Raw genomic sequence first — 17,584 nt, forward strand, 5'->3', positions numbered from 1 at the left:
ATTAGCAACCTGAATAAGTTAAATGTAGAGGTCATGATCTTCCTTCTCTTTTTTCCAGTTTTCTCACAGTAAACTCCATTAGGCTTCACATTACAATGAAAATGTTGCCCTCTTAAGTCAAGGAGTCTCTCCATTGAGCTAAATGTCTGTTGTAGGAGCATTGTATACAATGTTATGATGGCCTGGCATCCTGTGTTTATTTCTTTGAATTTCTAAGAGGCAATTTTCTTTAAGGTTTGCTTTTCCCAACATAATCACACTACTTTTAGAGCACTTAGAAATTGGAGATAGAGAAAGCATTTCAGCCACCTTTCATATGTCTGGAAGATGACATTGGCAGTTACTCGCTTGTCAGCAGGAAGTGAGAGTGTTGGTCTGTCAACTGCTTATGTACCTGCTCAGTAAAATAATAATAATAATAATAATAATAATAATAATAATAGCTATGACAACAGTAATAACTTTCATTGAGCACATCTTATGTAATAAGCACTGTGCTGGAATTTCATAACCCTATGCTATGATGATAGACATTTGTCCACAGTCACTCAGGTCTGTTTGACCACAATGACCTTGTTCTTTCTAGATGCTGTGCTGCTCTCAAGTGTAAATAAAGTCTTTAAAATGGAAAAAAATGTAGTCAGGGCTCAAACCTGACTCTCTTAAATGTGTTGCATAATTTTAATAAATTGCAACATCTTAGCATAATGCCCCAACGTTACAGGTGCTTAAGCAGTACTTGATAATGATCATGATCATGATTATAGCAAAGTTAGCAAGCTGGATCTTTATACTTGACGTCTAATTAGCACTTCAATGTGCATTTTCTGAGAAAAATAAAACAATTGTGTAATTGTTCTCTATAGCACGTACTGATTTGTGCATCTAACTATTGGCCATTATTTTACTAAATTCTCCTTTGATAGTCAGCAGTGTGACATATGTTAATAGGACCAATTCACTATGTTTTTCTTTCATCTTTTTCTTCCAAGGGCACTCACACATATAGAGTGTGACTTAGAGTCAAACACATAACCAAAAAAAAAAAAAAAAATAAGGAGAAGTGCCCCCCCCACCAACCAACAAAGAAACAAACAAAAACAGGATATTTCTGAGACAAAAGTATGTTTATCTTTTTTTGGTACTCTGAAATTTACATTTTGATTTAACTGTAAAAAGTGCATTTAATGTGAAAGAAGCTTAATATGTTTTAAATATAGTAAATAGATTTGCCAGTTAATTAAAAAAAGCTTAGCAAAACCAATTATTCAAGTAAAATTATGTTTTGATTTCCCAGCATGTGTCCTACACTCAGGCTAAGCATATGAGATAGACCATCACTGCTACCAAAGAACTCAGAGCTCTGGTATCTTTATAAGTGCATACTGTATATGTCTAACAAAGGATTCAATAGCTGAGTAGCAGTGTTTATTAGTTCACACTGTGTTTACTAATAAAGTGGTAGGCAATATATAAAATGATTATACTTCCTAACCTCTGGGTCAATGACTTTCACTCTTGCACATGTAAGAAGCCTCTAGAAAGTACATTTACACACAGTATCTCTGCCCTGTCCCATAGATTCTGATTCAGTACATCTGGGTGAGGATCATGAGTCTGCATTTATAAAATTTCCAGGTGATGTTGATTCTGCTATTCTGGGAACACATTCTGAGTCCCAAGGCTAAGGCCATTACATTCAAGTCATGTTTTTTTCTCAATCAACCTCACTGTAATCACAACTATTTGTTGAATATTGAGTGAGCATGTAGAATTAATTGGACACATAGTTTATATTTACAGATGCTTTCCATGTGCCAGAAATGTGCTTAGCACTTTGTATTTATTATCCCACTTAATCTGCAGAATGCCACTATGAAATATGCTATTATCTTCCCAATGTATAAATGAGCAAACTGAGTCTCAGGTTAGTAACCTGCTTTTAAACAGCTAGCAAAAGGGACATGACTATTTAAGTCTGTGTAATCTGTACATAATCCCTAACCACTCAAAAGAAAAAGAATCCATACTTCCTGTCCTAGAGAATATACTAACCTGTAAAATCTGTTGTCTCTTTTTGTGGTTTACTTTGGTTATTGGATATGTGAATAAGTTGAATAATCTACATCATTTGACTAGTTTGCCAAGGAGGGAAAGCAAAATAGTCACAAACGAGGGTGTGATCTAATGCACAGGGAAACTTGCTGGCTGTGTGGCTATGGCCAAGTTACAAGTTCCTCATCGGGAAATAAGGACAATGGCCACTGCTTTTCCAGATCATTTAAAGATTAGAGATAATGTGTATAAAGTGAACAGCACAAGTATTACTTGATACAGATTTATTAAAAACAAAAGAGAGAAAAGTAAGAAGCAAATCAAAGTTTTATACTGTGGTTTATACTGTGATTGGGAAACAAGATAGGTTGGTATATATTTTCTAAGTCATACAGGTAATGTCCCTTCTTTCACACAAAATGGGCTATTATGTGATCTTACAGAAATAAAATGTCACCTTCTCTGCTGAAAAAATGACTTATCCTTAATTTGATAGCAGTCCCTAAAAATAAGGCTTCAGAAAGATAACTTTGAATGAATGGGTCACTGACCTTAAAGTTACTGCCAATTGCAAAGCATACCAAAGAGCAAATAAGACAAAGGCATAAAAAATTGTGTTGGGACCATTTTCACTGTATTGGAAAGAACTGGAGACTATAAATGGATCAAGCAAAACAAACACAATTTAAGGCAGAATTTGAAGAAAATGGAAAACCACGTGTTTCACTTATTTTTATGTTTTTGTTTTTCATAAAACATACACACAACACCTCATTTATTTTTTTATTCCAATATGCTTACTTCTCTAGAATGCTTTAATGTGGAAGGAAGCTTATAGAATTGTACATTTAAAAACCTTTTCAATAGTGTTCACCCTTTAAAGGTATACATATGTGTATAAGTACACAAATATGAAAAATACATATATAATAGTTCATTGTTTATTACTACAAATTTCTCTTTTACCTACCTAATCCTAATTGTTTCCCATTTTTATCCTTATTCTTCATAAATTTTGCTGGTAAGTATTATTCATAGAATCATATATTCTTCAAGAGAGGTTTATAAATTTCTAAATTCAGAAACTGTTCAGCCCTTGACATAACTGAAAGAATATATGGTTCTCGTCATGTATGCTGCCAATCCCTACAGAAATTTTCTATTGAGTAATACAGATTTTCTATTTTTACGACTCTCCTTGGAGGCTCACTGAAGGAATTTCTGAAACAATAATGTTGATAGAAGGCAGCAGAGAGGGTCCTAGAAGTGAATTCCAAAGTGAGGTATACTTTACAGAAATAAACCTTTGCAAACCCTATCCAGAAAGATGACTTAAATTTGGTAAACCTACTTGAACTTTAATTGATTTACTTCCAGCTGAATGCACCAAAAGCTGGTCAGAACTAAAGCTGGGCATACCCTTTCACTGTAGGAATTGGAGACTCATTTAACAGCTGTCCACATACAATCTCATGATCAAACAGTGACTCAAATCTTTGCCTTATTACCAGGGCAACTTCTGAAGAAACATCACAAAGGAGGGCTTTGCAAAGAAACTAGAGTTTAAGTGCAACTGAATCTGGATTCTTTCATAATCTTAATATGATGCCAGTATAGGTATATACTAACAGATATATACTACCATTACCCTCCCAGGTGAAGAAACTTTTAGTTTAAAAGAGATAGAGAAATGTAGACCAATTTTCTAAGAGCTCCAGAAGTAAGCATTTGAGGACTAAGAAAAACCTTATTTTTTTCTTGACGCTCCAGTATTATTTTTTGTAGGGTCTGTCAACAGTGACATTTTATTACTGATGACTCAGCATTTTCAGTACCTTAGCACTGAAACAGCACTCTAAAAGTTATGTTTCCAGGAAAACAATGTACCCCAATGTATACTACTCATATTCACCTCCAAGCACTTTATCAACCTCTTTTCAATCCATAACATGCAGATGACAACCTGTATTTGTCTCTAGAGGGCATGTCTAATGGTCATGACCCTTAAGTTGCCTTATGCTTTTCTTTGACTCACAACTGAAGGCCAGTGGAGGTAAATGATAATTTTTTTATATGCTGGACTGAAAACTCTGGTTGTTTTTGTTAAATTGATATTGTCTCTTTATTAGAAGCCAGTAATTCATTACTCAGAGCTTTGCGGAGTATTTTACCCCACTGTCAGTGAGATTTAATATAACCTAGAACCATTCTTACTTCCAGAATTATACTAGGTCCTGCCAAAAAAAAGGGTCTCATTTCATGCAATGTAGTAGCAAATGATAATCCTATAAAGGCAGCCTTTGGGCTCATCCAGTTTTTGTTTTTTTTTTTAATTTAATTTGTTTTTCTTTCTTTTGCAGTGTGATTTTTTTTTGAATCTCACTATCATCAATTTGGGATACAAAATAAGTTTCTATTGCACTTAGTATCTCTGTCTCTGTCTGCCTCTACTCTACTTATCTTTACCTCTTTACCTCTATTTTTAGATATGATTTAGTAGAGAATAAAATAGGGGGAAAGTCTAGAGGTCTCATTGTTTGTTACATAGGCAATATTTCATTCCATCCCTTTATTTTCCAAATGGTAACTGTCTGCTCCGTTGTGCCTAGTGTCCCTGGTACAGAGAATTCTAGTTGACCTTTTTTTTTTTTTTTTTCAAATAACAAAGGTCTACTACAGAGAGTTGAGAAAGGCTAGCATCTGGCTATGCTAAGTGGGCAGAGGCTACATGGGTGGGTTAACTGCTTCAAAAACAGACTTTCAATGAGCCCTAGTTTTGAGTCCTAATTTCACCTCCTTTTTCAGATCTTTTAGTAGTATTTCCTGAAGTTCTTCACAGTGTCCTGTCTTTAACCCAAATCTCTATCAGTTGAATCCTCACACAATTTATGGTGTCTCATGCCACAGAAAAGTATTTAGTTTCTATGAAACTAAGTTATTTCTTGATTAAAAACTTAAATGATTAATTTAAAAAATATTTCCAATATTTTTATTGCTTAAAAATACATGAGGATATCTAATTCATCTGGCTTTTAGTTTTGTGTATGGTATGAAATAGACTTTTCTCTTAAATTCTAAATGAATATTTCTCCACTGACTTGTTTCTGTATTTTATATTGTACGTATTTTTTAACTTGTTCATGAGAGGGTTTCTTTTCTTCATTTTTTTTTGTCCCATGCAGTTAAAATTTACATAACTGTAAATTTTTTTTTTCTGTGTGCATTTCTGCTGGTTATGCATTTCTGCTGGTTAGTTCTAAGGTCTAATTAAACTTGAATGTTATATGTATCTTGTACCTACTATGTTTTTTAAGTTTTCTTATTAATTTTACTGGTTGCCTTTTTAAATTAGTTTACATAGTTCTTTTTATATATATTTAATTTTTTTTAACATTTATTCATCTTTGAGAGACAGAGAGCATGAGCAGGGAAGGGGTAGACAGAGGGAGACACAGAATCCAAACCAGGCTCCAGGCTCTGAGCTGTCAGCACAGAGCCCGATGTGGGTCTCGAACTCAAAAACTGCAAGATCATGACCTGAGCCGAAGTTGGACACTCAACCAACTGAGCTTCCAGGCGCCCCTTACATTCTTTTTTTTTTTAATATGAAATTTATTGTCAAATTGGTTTCCATACAACACCAGTGCTCATCCCAACAGGTGCCCTCCTCAATGCCCATTACCCACTTTCCCCTCCCTCCCACCCCCCATCAACCCTCAGTTTATTCTCAGTTTTTAAGAGTCTCTTATGTTTTGGCTCCCTCCCTCTCTAGCCTTTTTTTTTCCCCTCCCCCTCCCCCTCCCCCATGGTCTTCTGTTAAGTTTCTCAGGATCCACATAAGAGTGAAAACATGGTATCTGTCTTTCTTGGTATGACTTATTTCACTTAGCATAACACCCTTCAGTTCCATCCACCTTGCTGCAAATGGCCAGATTTCATTCTTTCTCATTGCCAAGTAGTATTCCATTGTGTATATAAACCACATTTTCTTTATCCATTCATCAGTTGATGGACATTTAGGCTCTTTTCATAGTTTGGCTATTGTTGAAAGTGCTGCTATAAACATTGGGGTACAAGTGCCCCTATGTATCCTGTCTCCTTTGGGTAAATTCCTAGCAGTGCTATTGCTGGGTCATAGGGTAAGTCTATTTCTAATTTTTTGAGGAACCTCTGCACTGTTTTCTAGAGTGGCTGCACCATTTTGCATTCCCACCAACAGTGCAAGAGGGTTCCCGTTTCTCCACATCCTCCCCAGCATCTATAGTCTCCTGATTTGTTCATTTTAGCCACTCTGACTGATGTAAAGTGATATCTCAGTGTGGTTTTGATTTGTATTTCCCTAATGAGGAGTGACGTTGAGCATCTTTTCATGTGCCTGTTGGCCATCTGGATGTCTTCTTTAGAGAAGTGTCTATTCATATCTTCTGTCCATTTCTTCACTGGATTATTTGTTTTTCAGGTGTGGAGTTTGGTGAGTTCTTTATACATTTTGGATACTAGCCCTTTGTGCAATATATCATTTGCAAATATCCTTTCCCATTCCGTCGATTGCCTTTTAGTTTTGTTGATTATTTCCTTTGTAGTGCATAAACTTTTTATCTTATGAGGTCCCAATAGTTAATTTTTGCTTTTAATTCCCTTTGGGGATGTGTCAAGTAAGAAATTGCTGCGGCTGAGGTCAGAGAGGTTTTTTCCCTGCTTTCTTCTCTAGGGTTTTGATGGTTTCCTGTCTCACATTCAGGTCCTTCATCCATTTTGAGTTTATTTTTGTGAATGGTGTAAGAAAGTGGTCTAGTTTCATTCTTCTGCATGTTGCTGTCCAGTTCTCCCAGCACCATTTGTTAAAGAGAGTTTATTTTGAGTTTATTTTTGTGAATGGTGTAAGAAAGTGGTCTAGTTTCATTCTTCTGCATGTTGCTGTCCAGTTCTCCCAGCACCATTTGTTAAAGAGACTGTCTTGTTTCCATTAGATATACTTTCCTGCTTTGTCAAAGATTAGTTGGCCATACTTTTGTGGGTCCAATTCTGGTGAGTCTCTATTCCATTGGTCTATGTGTCTGTTTTTGTGACAATACCATGCTGTCTTGATGATTACAGCTTTGTAGTAGAGGCTAAAGTCTGGGATTGTGATGTCTCCCGCTTTGGTCTATTTCTTCAATATTACTTTGGCTATTCGGGGTCTTTTGTGGTTCCATTTAAATGTTAGGATTGCTTGTTCTAGCTTCGAGAAGAATGCTGGTGTAATTTTGGTTGGGATTGCATTGAATGTGTAGATTGCTTTGGATAGTATTGACATTTTAACAATATTTATTCTTCCAATCCATGAGCACGGAATGTTTTTCCATTTCTCCATTTTCCAATGTATCTTCTTCAACTTCCTTCATAAGTTTTCTGTAGTTTTCAGCATACAGATCTTTTACATCTTTGGTTAGGTTTATTCCTATATATTTTATGCTTCTTGGTGCAATTGTGAATGAGATCAGTTTCTTTGTCTTTCTGTTACTTCATTATTAGTGTATAAGAATGCAACTGATTTCTGCATGTTAATTTTGTATTCTGTGACTTTGCTGAATTCATTTATCAGTTCTAGGAGACTTTTGGTGGAGTCTATTGGGTTTTATCATGGGTATAATATCATGTCATATGCAAGGAGGGAAAGCTTGACTTCATCTTTGCCAATTTTGATGCCTTTGATTTCCTTTTATTGTCTGATTGCTGATGCTAGGACTTTCAACACTATGTTAAACAACAGCAGTGAGAGTGGACATCCCTGTCGTGTTCCTGATCTCAGGGGGAAGGATCTCAGATTTTCCCCATTGAGGATGATACTAGCCGTGGGCTTTTCATAAATGCCTTTGATGATGTTTAAGTATGGTCCTTCTATCCCGACTTTCTCAAGGGTTTTTATTAAGAAAGAATGCTGAATTTTGTCAAATGCTTTTTCTGCATCAATTGACAGGATCATATGGTTCTTATCTTTTCTTTTATTAATGTGATATATTACATTGATTGATTTGCAAATATTGAACCCTGCAGCCCAGGAATGAATCCCACTTCATCATGGTGAATAATTCTTTTTATATGCTGTTGAATTCGATTTGCTAGTATCTTATTGAGAATTTTTACATCCATATTCATCAGGAATATTGGCCTGTAGTTCTCGTTTTTTGCTGGGTCTCTGTCTGGTTTGGGAATCAAAGTAATGCTGGCTTCATAGAATGAGTCTGGAAGTTTTCCTTCCCTTTCTATTTTTTGGAATAGCTTGAGAAGGATAGGTATTATCTCTGCTTTAAATGTCTTGTAGAATTCCCCAGGGAAGCCATCTGGTCTTAGACTCTTATTTGTTGGGAGATTCTTGATAACTGATTCAATTTCTTCACTGGTTATGGGTCTGTTCAAATTTTCTATTTCTTCCTGTTTGAGTTTTGGAAGTGTGTGGGTGCCTAGGAATTTTTCCATTCTTCCTAGTTGTCCAGTTTGTTGGCATATAATTTATCATAGTATTCCCTGATAATTGCTTGTATTTCTGAGGGATGGGTTGTAATAATTCAATTTTTATCCATTATTTTATCCATTTGAGTCATCTCCCTTTTCTTTTTGAGAAGCCTGGCTAGAGGTTTATCAATTTCGTTTATTTTCTCAAAAAGCAACTCTTGGTTTCATTGATCTGCTCTACAGTTTTTTTTTTTTAGATTCTATATTGTTTATTTATGCTCTGATCTTTGTTATTTCTGTTCTTCTGCTGGATTTGTGGTGTCTTTGCTGTTCTGCTTCTGTTTCCTTTAGGTGTGCTGTTAGATTTTGTATTTGGGATTTTTCTTGTTTCTTGAGATAGGCCTGGATTACAATGTATTTTCCTATCAGGACTGCCTTCACTGCATCCCAAAGCATTTGGATTGTTGTATTTTCATTTTCATTTGTTTCTATTTATTTTTTAATTTCTTCTCTAATTGCCTGGTTGACCCATTTATTCTTTAGTAGGGTGTTCTTTAACCTCCATGCTTTTGGAGGTTTTCCAGACTTTTTCCTGTGGTTAATTTCATGTTTCATAGCATTGTCGTCTGAAAATGTGTGTGGTATGATCTCAATTCTTTTATACTTATGAAGGGCTGTTTTGTGACCTGGTATGTGATCTATCTTGGAGCATTCTCCAAGTGCATTCAAGAAGGAAGTATATTCTTTTGCTTCAGGATGCAGAGTTCTAAATACATCTGCCAAGTCCATCTGATCCAATGTATAATTCAAGGCCCTTGTTTCTTTATTGATCCTGTGTCTAGATGATCTATCCATTGTTGTAAGTGGGGTGTTAAAGTCCCCTGCAATTACCACATTCTTATCTATAAGGTTGCTTATGTTTGTGATTGTTTTATATATTTGGGGGCTCCCGTATTCGGCGCATAGACATTTATAATTGTTAGCTCTTCCCGATGGATAGACCCTGTAATTATTATATAGTGCTCTTCTTCATCTTTTGTTACAGCCTTTAATTTAGAGTCTAGTTTGTCTTATATAAGTATGGCTACTCCAGCTTTCTTTTGACTTACAATAGTCAAAAGCACGATAGATAGTTCTCTAGCCCCTCACTTTCAATCTGAAGGTGTCCTCAGGTCTAAAATGAGTCTCTTGTAGACAGCAAATAGATGGGTCTTTTTTTAAATCAATTTTTTATCAATTTATCTATGTCTTTTGGTTGGAGCATTTAGTCCATTTACATTCAGTGTTATTATTGAAAGATATGGGTTTAGAGTCATTGTGATGTCTATAGTTTTCATGTTTGTAGTGGTGTCTCTGATACCTTGAAACATTTCACTCACAGAATCCCCCTTAGGATCTCTTGTAGGGCTGGTTTAGTGGTGATGAATTCTTTCGGTTTTTGTTTGGGAAGACCTTTATCTCTCCTATTCTGAATGATAGACTTGCTGGATAAAGGATTCTCAGCTGCATATTGTTTCTGTTCATCAGATTGAAGATTTCCTGCCATTCCTTTCTGGCCTGCCAAGTTTCAGTAGATAGGTCTGCCCCTAGTCTTATGGGGCTCCCTTTGTAAGTTAGAGCCTGTTTATCACTAGCTGCTTTCAGAATTTTCTCTTTATCCTTGTATTTTTCCAGTTTCACTATGATACGTTGTGCAGAAGATTGATTCGAGTTACTTCTGAAGGGAGTTCTCTGTGCCTCTTGGATTTCAATGCCTTTTTCCTTCCCCAGATCAGGGAAGTTCTCAGCTATGATTTGTTCAAGTATACCTTCAACCCCTTTCTCTTTCTTCTTCTTCTGTAATTCCTATGATACGGATATTGTTCCGTTTCATTGCATCACTTAGTTCTCTAATTCTCCCCTCATACTCCTGGATTTTTTTTATCTCTCTTTTTCTCAGCTTCCTCTTTTTCCATAATTTTATCTTCTAATTCACCTATTCTCTCCCCTGCCTCTCCAATCCAAGCTGTGGTGGGTGCATTTTATTTTGCACCTCATTTATAGCATTTTTTAGCTCCTCCTGACTGTTTCTGATCTCTATAGCAATAGATTCTCTGCTGTCCTCTATACTTTTTTCAAGCCCAGCAATTAATTTTATGACTATTATTCTAAATTTTTGTTGCGTTATACTGCTTAAATTGTTTTTGATCAATTCGTTAGCTGTCGGTATTTCGGGAGTTTCTTTTGAGGAGAATTCTTACGTTTGGTCATTTTGGATTGTCCCTGGAGTGGCGCGGAACTGCAGGGTACTTCCCCTATGCTGTCTGGAGTAACTTGTGTTGGTGGGCGGGGCCACAGTCAGACCTGATGTCTGCCCCCATCCCACCGCTGGGGCCATAGTCAGACTGGTATGTACCTTATCTTCCCCTCTCCCAGGGGCAGGACTCACTGTGGAGTGGTGTGGACCCTGTCTGGGCTACTTGCACCCTGCCAGCCTTGTGGTGCTGCTTTGATGGGATCTGGTGTATTAGCTGGGGTGGATCTGCAAGGTGCACAGGGGCGGGAGAGGCAGGCTTAGCTCACTTTGCCCTTGGTTGTCCCCTGTGGGAGGGGCCCTGCGGCACTGGGAGGGAGGCAGGCAGACCCTTCAGAGGGATAGATCCACAGAAGAACAGCGCTTGGGTGTTTGTGGGTGCAAGCAAGTTCAGTGACAGGAACTGGCTCCCTTTGGGATTTCAGCTGGGGGATGGGAGAGGGAGATGGCGCTGGCCAACACCTTTGTTCCCTGCGGAGCTGAGCTATGTCTTCGGGGGCTCAACACCTCTCCCTCCCAGTGTCCTCTCACCCTCCCCACTCTCCAGGAGCAGCACTGTTCACTTTTAACATTCCAGAGGTTAAGTCCCGCTGGCTGTCAGAACTCATGCAGTCCGGCCCCTCTGCTTTTGCAAGTCAGACTCGGGGGCTCTGCCTTGCCCGGCGGGCTGCCCCTCCACCCCGAGCCAATCTGTGTAGCGAGCACCACCTCTCCACCCTTCCTACCCTCTTCTGTGGGCCTCTTGTCTATGCTTGGCTTCAGAGAGTCCATTCTGCTAGACTTCTGGTGGTTTTCTGGGTTACTTAGGCAGATGTGGGTGGAATCTAAGGGATCAGCAGGATGAGGTGAGCCCAGCATCCTCCTACACTGCCATCTTCCATCCGATCCGTTAGTTTACATTATTAGATTTTCCATATGATATAATCATACAACCTATATATAACCACAAAATCTGCAAATAATTATATTTTATCTTTTTTGATGTTTATATTATTTTCTAGACATTTTATTATCAAGAACTTCGTAAGTAATGCCAAAAATCGAAAAGAAATCATTTTAGTCTTTCCCTGGTTTTAATCATAAGATGTTTGAGCCATTTTTTCTCATATTTAAGAATTTCCTCTAAATTCCTTTTTAACCTATTTGTAACTATATCTGTATATATGTATACATGTTTTCAGAAATGACTTGTTTCATCAAATGCTTTTTACTATTACTGATACAAGTTTTAGAGTTTGTCCTTTATGAATATTATGATTTCAAAATAGAACTGACTTTGAAATGTGCATGTATTTTAAAACTCTATGATTATAGTTTATCATTATTTTAATTGGTTCAGGATGTTTCTCTCTCTCATTCTTCTCATATTAAAATGTTGTATTTAATATTATGCTTATTTGGAAAAATACATGTGAAAGGCTTCCAGATATTTCTTTCCTGTGAGCCAGTTTTTTGAAATACAGGAATTTGTTCTTTAAAATTTTAAACACATATGGAGCCAGGTTATTATCCAATAGAATGTTTTTGAAAATCCTTCCAGTTTCTTGCACAGTTATGTCCTTTTGAAATCCTCTACTTCTTGAGTCAATTTTAGTCTTTGACATAATGCATGAGCATGGCATATTTTGCTAGATTTTTTACAAAATCAATTTAAAGTAATTTTCTCTTTGAATTCATTTAATCTCCTATCTGTGATTATCTCCCTTTCTTTTCTCACATGGTATTTATCTCATATGTATTTATCACATACTGTGTAAATGTGTGTGGGTGTGTGTGGGTGTGTGTGGATGTGTATTTCTGGCATTTTGACATTTCTGTTTTCTTCTATATATTGGTGTTTAAGTCTTGTGTTTTCTGTTTTAGTTCATATACCTTAAATATATATTGGTATGTATTTTCAGTGTTTGAGCAGATACATTCCTGTCATTTATTTTTGTTTTCAATATCTTTGGCTATTTCCATATCTTATTATTCCCAATAAAACTTCTACCATTTTTGTTAAACTTTGAAGGAAAAGAAATTTGGATGTTTATTAAATTTCTATTTAATGTGAATTTGAAAAGATTTTTACCTCAGTATAGCCAGTTAAAAATTAAAATATGGTATATTTTCTCTTTTTTATTGAAATATAGTTGACATACAATATTATATTTTTTCACATGTACAACATAATTGTATGACATTTCCATACATTATGAAAAGCTCACCCTGATCGGTCAAGTTACCATCTGTCACCATACATTGATGACATGTAATGTATAGTTATTACAATATTATTGACTATATTCCCTATGCTGTACTTTACATTTTACATACTGTACCTCTTAATCCCCTTCACCTATTTCACTCATTCTCCCACCCCTCTCCCCTCTGGAAACCACTGGTTTGTTTTCTGTAATTATGAGTCTGTTTCAGTTTTGTTTGTTCATTTGTTTTGGTTTTAGATTCCATATATAAGTGAAAGCATATGATATTTATATTCTCTGACTTATTTTACCTAGCATAATACCCATTATGTCTATCCATGTTGTCACAAATGGCAATATTTAATTCTTTTTTATGGCTGAGTAATATCGAGTTGTGTGTGTGTGTGTATATATATATATATATATATGCCACATATATGCATATGTATGTATGGTATACACACACACACACACACACACATACATATGTATATATATATATATACCATATCTTTTTTATCCACTTATCTATTGATGAACACTTCTGTTGCTTCTCTGAGTGGCCCAGGCACTTTTCAAATGCTGCCTCTATGCTGAGTCTCAGAGGAGTGAGTTTATGCATGGGCCCTTTAAGAGCAGAGTGTCTATATCCCTTTGGCACTCTTAGAGTGAAGCCCTCCTGATTTCCAAAGTCAGATGTTAGGGTGGCTAGTTTTTATAACACAGATTCCCAGGGTGGGGGTGAGAGGATGTGGGGTGCCTGATGTGGGGCTTGAACCCCACACTCCTCAGGGAGGACGTCTATGCCTGTGATACCACTCATGCTTACGGGTCACAATGCTAGGGTTATGGGTATCACTCAGACCTCATCTGCCCCTTCTGCTCACTGGATATGACTTTTTCTTTATATTTTTAGCTATGTAAGAGCTGTTTGGCTAGTGTTGAGGTCACACTCAGCGAGAGTTGCCTTGTATATAGTTGTACCCTTGGTATGTCGCTGGGGGGAGGTAAACTGAGGATTCTCCTACTCCACCATCTTGATTGGGCTCTCTCTCTCTCTCTCTCTCTCTCTCTCTCTCTCACACACACACACACACACACAAATATATAGAATATATTAGTATATTATAATTACATAATAGTTATAATTATATAGTATAATTATAATTATATATATATATTAGAGAGCAAGAATGAGGGAGAGGGGCGGGGGGTGGGGGGGAGAGAGAGAGAGAGAGAGAGAGAGAGAGAGAGAATGAATCTTAAGCAGGCTCCACGCTCAGCACACAGCCCAATGCAGGGCCCACTTCCACAACTCTGGGATCATGGCCTGAGCCAAAATCAAGAGTTGGACACTCAACCCACTGAGCCCCCCAGGTGCCCCTCTCTCTATTTTAATCATGAAATATTTTAGGCATACAAAAAACTACAGAGAATTATGTAAAGAAAATGTTAATGTCCAACTTCTAGCTTTGTAAAAATCTTAATTTGTGTACTTCACTCTTTTTTAAATTCAGCTCTTCTTTTATGTTTCTCTGTGAAATTTTGTGGCGTTCTTTATGTAGGCATTTTATGTTGAGCTTATACTTATGCGTTACCATTTTAAATAGCACCACTTTAAGTGTTATTGCTGGCATGGAGCCCAAAGGACTGGATTTTCTTTCAGTTTTTTCATGTTTCTATTCATTTCACTTGACTTCTGTACTTGCTCTTTTATATTTTGGGTCTGTTTTTTTTGGTATTTTAAGAGCTATAACTATATCATCTCAAATAATGAATGTGCCCTTATTCTGAGTGTGTATAATTGTTCTTTTCTTATGAGACCTTATTTAGTTGGGCAGCACTAACAACAACCATGATCAATGACACTACCGGCTGTTGGGCATCCTTATATTTCTGAGTTTCACAGAAATGTTAAGTACTGTATAGTTATTATGACTATTGTATTGTGATAGATAATTTATAATATTTTTTTTCTTTTGGTTTCAAGAAACAGAAGACCAAGACCAAAAGATAGACCCCAGGCTAACCTTACCATGACTAACACTAGGATAAACAATTTTAGCCTAGACACAGCAATGTGGTGCACATGGAACCTGATCCTGACATGAACCAGGTTGATGATTGTTGTCTGAGCTAGAACTGTGGGCAGGGTGAGGCCAACCATAATGGGAATTTGGGCTTGGCAGTCACCATGCCTGACTTGCCTAGTATATCCATCTGTGAACAATAACATATTTGTTTCTATACATGTGTGAGATTTTACCAGAAATGGATTTTAGATTTCTTGATTAAATACTTGACATACATTACAGTTACTCTGTACGTGTGTATAAAGTAACTGAAAGTTACAGTAACTAAAGTTGCTGAATCATGATCTTCTGTAAGTTCTTTATGTGAACTATCTTTCCTGTCCTAGGAAAAGTAATCTAATCATTCACAGTGTATTATATTTTTTACTATATCACTGAGTTTCTTTTTTGAGCATACATTTGTATCTGTATTATATAATTAAACATTCTTGACCTTTTTCATCCTGTTTGTATAATTGAGGTTGACCTTTAATTTCCTTTTTATGCATTAAATATTGTGAGTTTTTGATGTCAGAGTTATCTCAATGCTATAAAATAAATTTTGCATGCTTTAAAGCCTTACTGTGCTTTGAAACAGTTTACCAATCTTAGAAAGTATGTGATGCTTGATGATTGATAGAATTTGTCTATAAAACTGTTTGGACATGGCCTTTAGATGGGACATCCTTAGTAATTTCCTCAATTATCCAGGATTATCATTTTATTCAGGAGAAATTTCTATTATCCTTTGACTTAATTTTTCTCCTATATTTAAAAATTCCTCTTGGAGAAAAGACTTTCTGCATTTGTTATTGTATTTCCTTTCATATTTTTTTAGTATCTTTTTCTCTCCTTTTATTTTGGCTAGATTTGCCAGAAATTTATTAACTTTAGTGATTTTAATTTCAAAGTTTCATTTCATGATCAATTTTAGTCTTTTTATTTTATAACTAGTTATTTTTGGTATTGTACTTATCAATCTTTTTTTCTATATTATTTTCTTTAGGTTTCAAGGTATGTATTTTTCCAACTAGAATAAATCACTTTTTAATGTATTTACTGTCTTTTGAATAATGAGAACATTCAATAATATTAATATAAAGGATATTGTAGGATTTATCTATAATAGAATTCGGGCAGGGTGAGAGCGCTAGAATACTAAGGGTATGGCTCTGACCTTAGATTTGATGTGAAGTGTTCTCATTTTCATTGTTGGCTAAAAAGACCATCAAAATACAAATGTCCTTGTGTCCTAAATAGTTGTTTTTCAAAGTATATTTAAGGTTTTAAATTTCAAAGGCTTTCCTATTTATTTAACATTTTATTTATTTCTATTGCTTTAAAAATATATTGAGGGTTGCTTAGGAGACTGTTACAGGATCAATATTAATGTTGCACTATAGTTGAAACAAATGAGTTATTGCCTTTCTTAGAATGCATGCATATAAATGGACAAATTCAACTCTATAGTTTTTATTAATCTTGTATAAATACGTGTCATTAGCCAACTTAAAAAGTTACAGACTGACAGTAGTCTGCTAGAATGCTATTATGATTGTATTTCTGTCAAACTCTCCTTTATGATCAGGTTTTATTTTTATAGTTTGATACCATGTCATTTAGCACAATAAGTTTCATAAATGTTTGCTTGAGTAATTTTTTAAAGTTTATTTATATGTATTTTGAGAGAGAATGGTTAAGGGGCAGAGGAAGAGGGATAAAGAATCCTGAGCAGACTCTGCATTGTCAGCACAGAGCCCTATGCAGACTCAAACTCATGAACCATGAGATCATGATCTGAGCAGAAATCAAGAGTCATTCATGCAACTGACTGAGCCACCCAGGTGACCCTGCTTCAATTATTTTAAATGGATCTTTGTTTCATCAGAACTTTACCTTGTTATTCTATTTCATCTGACATAGATTTTTCTGCTTTATTTTTTTCTTATATATGTTATCTTCGCTCGATATTTTTTCTATATTATTTTCTTTTAAAGATTTATATTATAAGCATACATTAATATTTTGGCTTTTCATAGAAGTATTTAAATTTTAATTTTTTTAAATGACTATTTATTTTGAGAGAAAGAGACAGAGAGAGTGCGAGTGGGAGAGGGCCAGAGAGAGGGAGAGAGAAAATCCCGAACAGGCTCCGCACTGTTAGCACAGAGCCCTGCACAGGACTCCATCTCACAAACTGTGAGATCATGACCTGAGATGTAATCAAGAATCAGATGCTTAACCAGCTGAACTACACAGACACCCCTTAAGTTTTAATTTTTATAACTAGCATCTGTTGTGTTTTATGCTTAAAAAGAAAGTATCCTTGATTTCTGTTGTTTCCATTGGTTTTATTGACTGTGACTTGCATTTTTGTATGCATTTCAGTATTTTACTATTACTGCTTTTTTTGATTTTTATAAAAATCCTTGAATATATATTTATCTGTTATAAACTTATGAATAAAACATTAAATTATGAACACTGTGTATCAAAAATATCTAGCTTATTTTATTTCTTCCCTCAAATTCCTATTTTGCCAA

At 35.7% G+C, this 17,584-nt stretch overlaps 1 protein-coding gene across 10 annotated transcripts in view; it reads left to right on the top strand.

Moving 5' to 3' along the window:
* Positions 1-17,584, top strand: part of THSD7B (thrombospondin type 1 domain containing 7B) — a 1,235,876-nt gene that overhangs the window by 1,142,011 nt on the left and 76,281 nt on the right. The gene's annotated exons all lie outside the window — the stretch shown is intronic.

This window comes from Acinonyx jubatus, chromosome C1 (genome assembly GCF_027475565.1).
Source record: "Acinonyx jubatus isolate Ajub_Pintada_27869175 chromosome C1, VMU_Ajub_asm_v1.0, whole genome shotgun sequence".
Lineage (NCBI taxonomy): Eukaryota > Metazoa > Chordata > Mammalia > Carnivora > Felidae > Acinonyx > Acinonyx jubatus.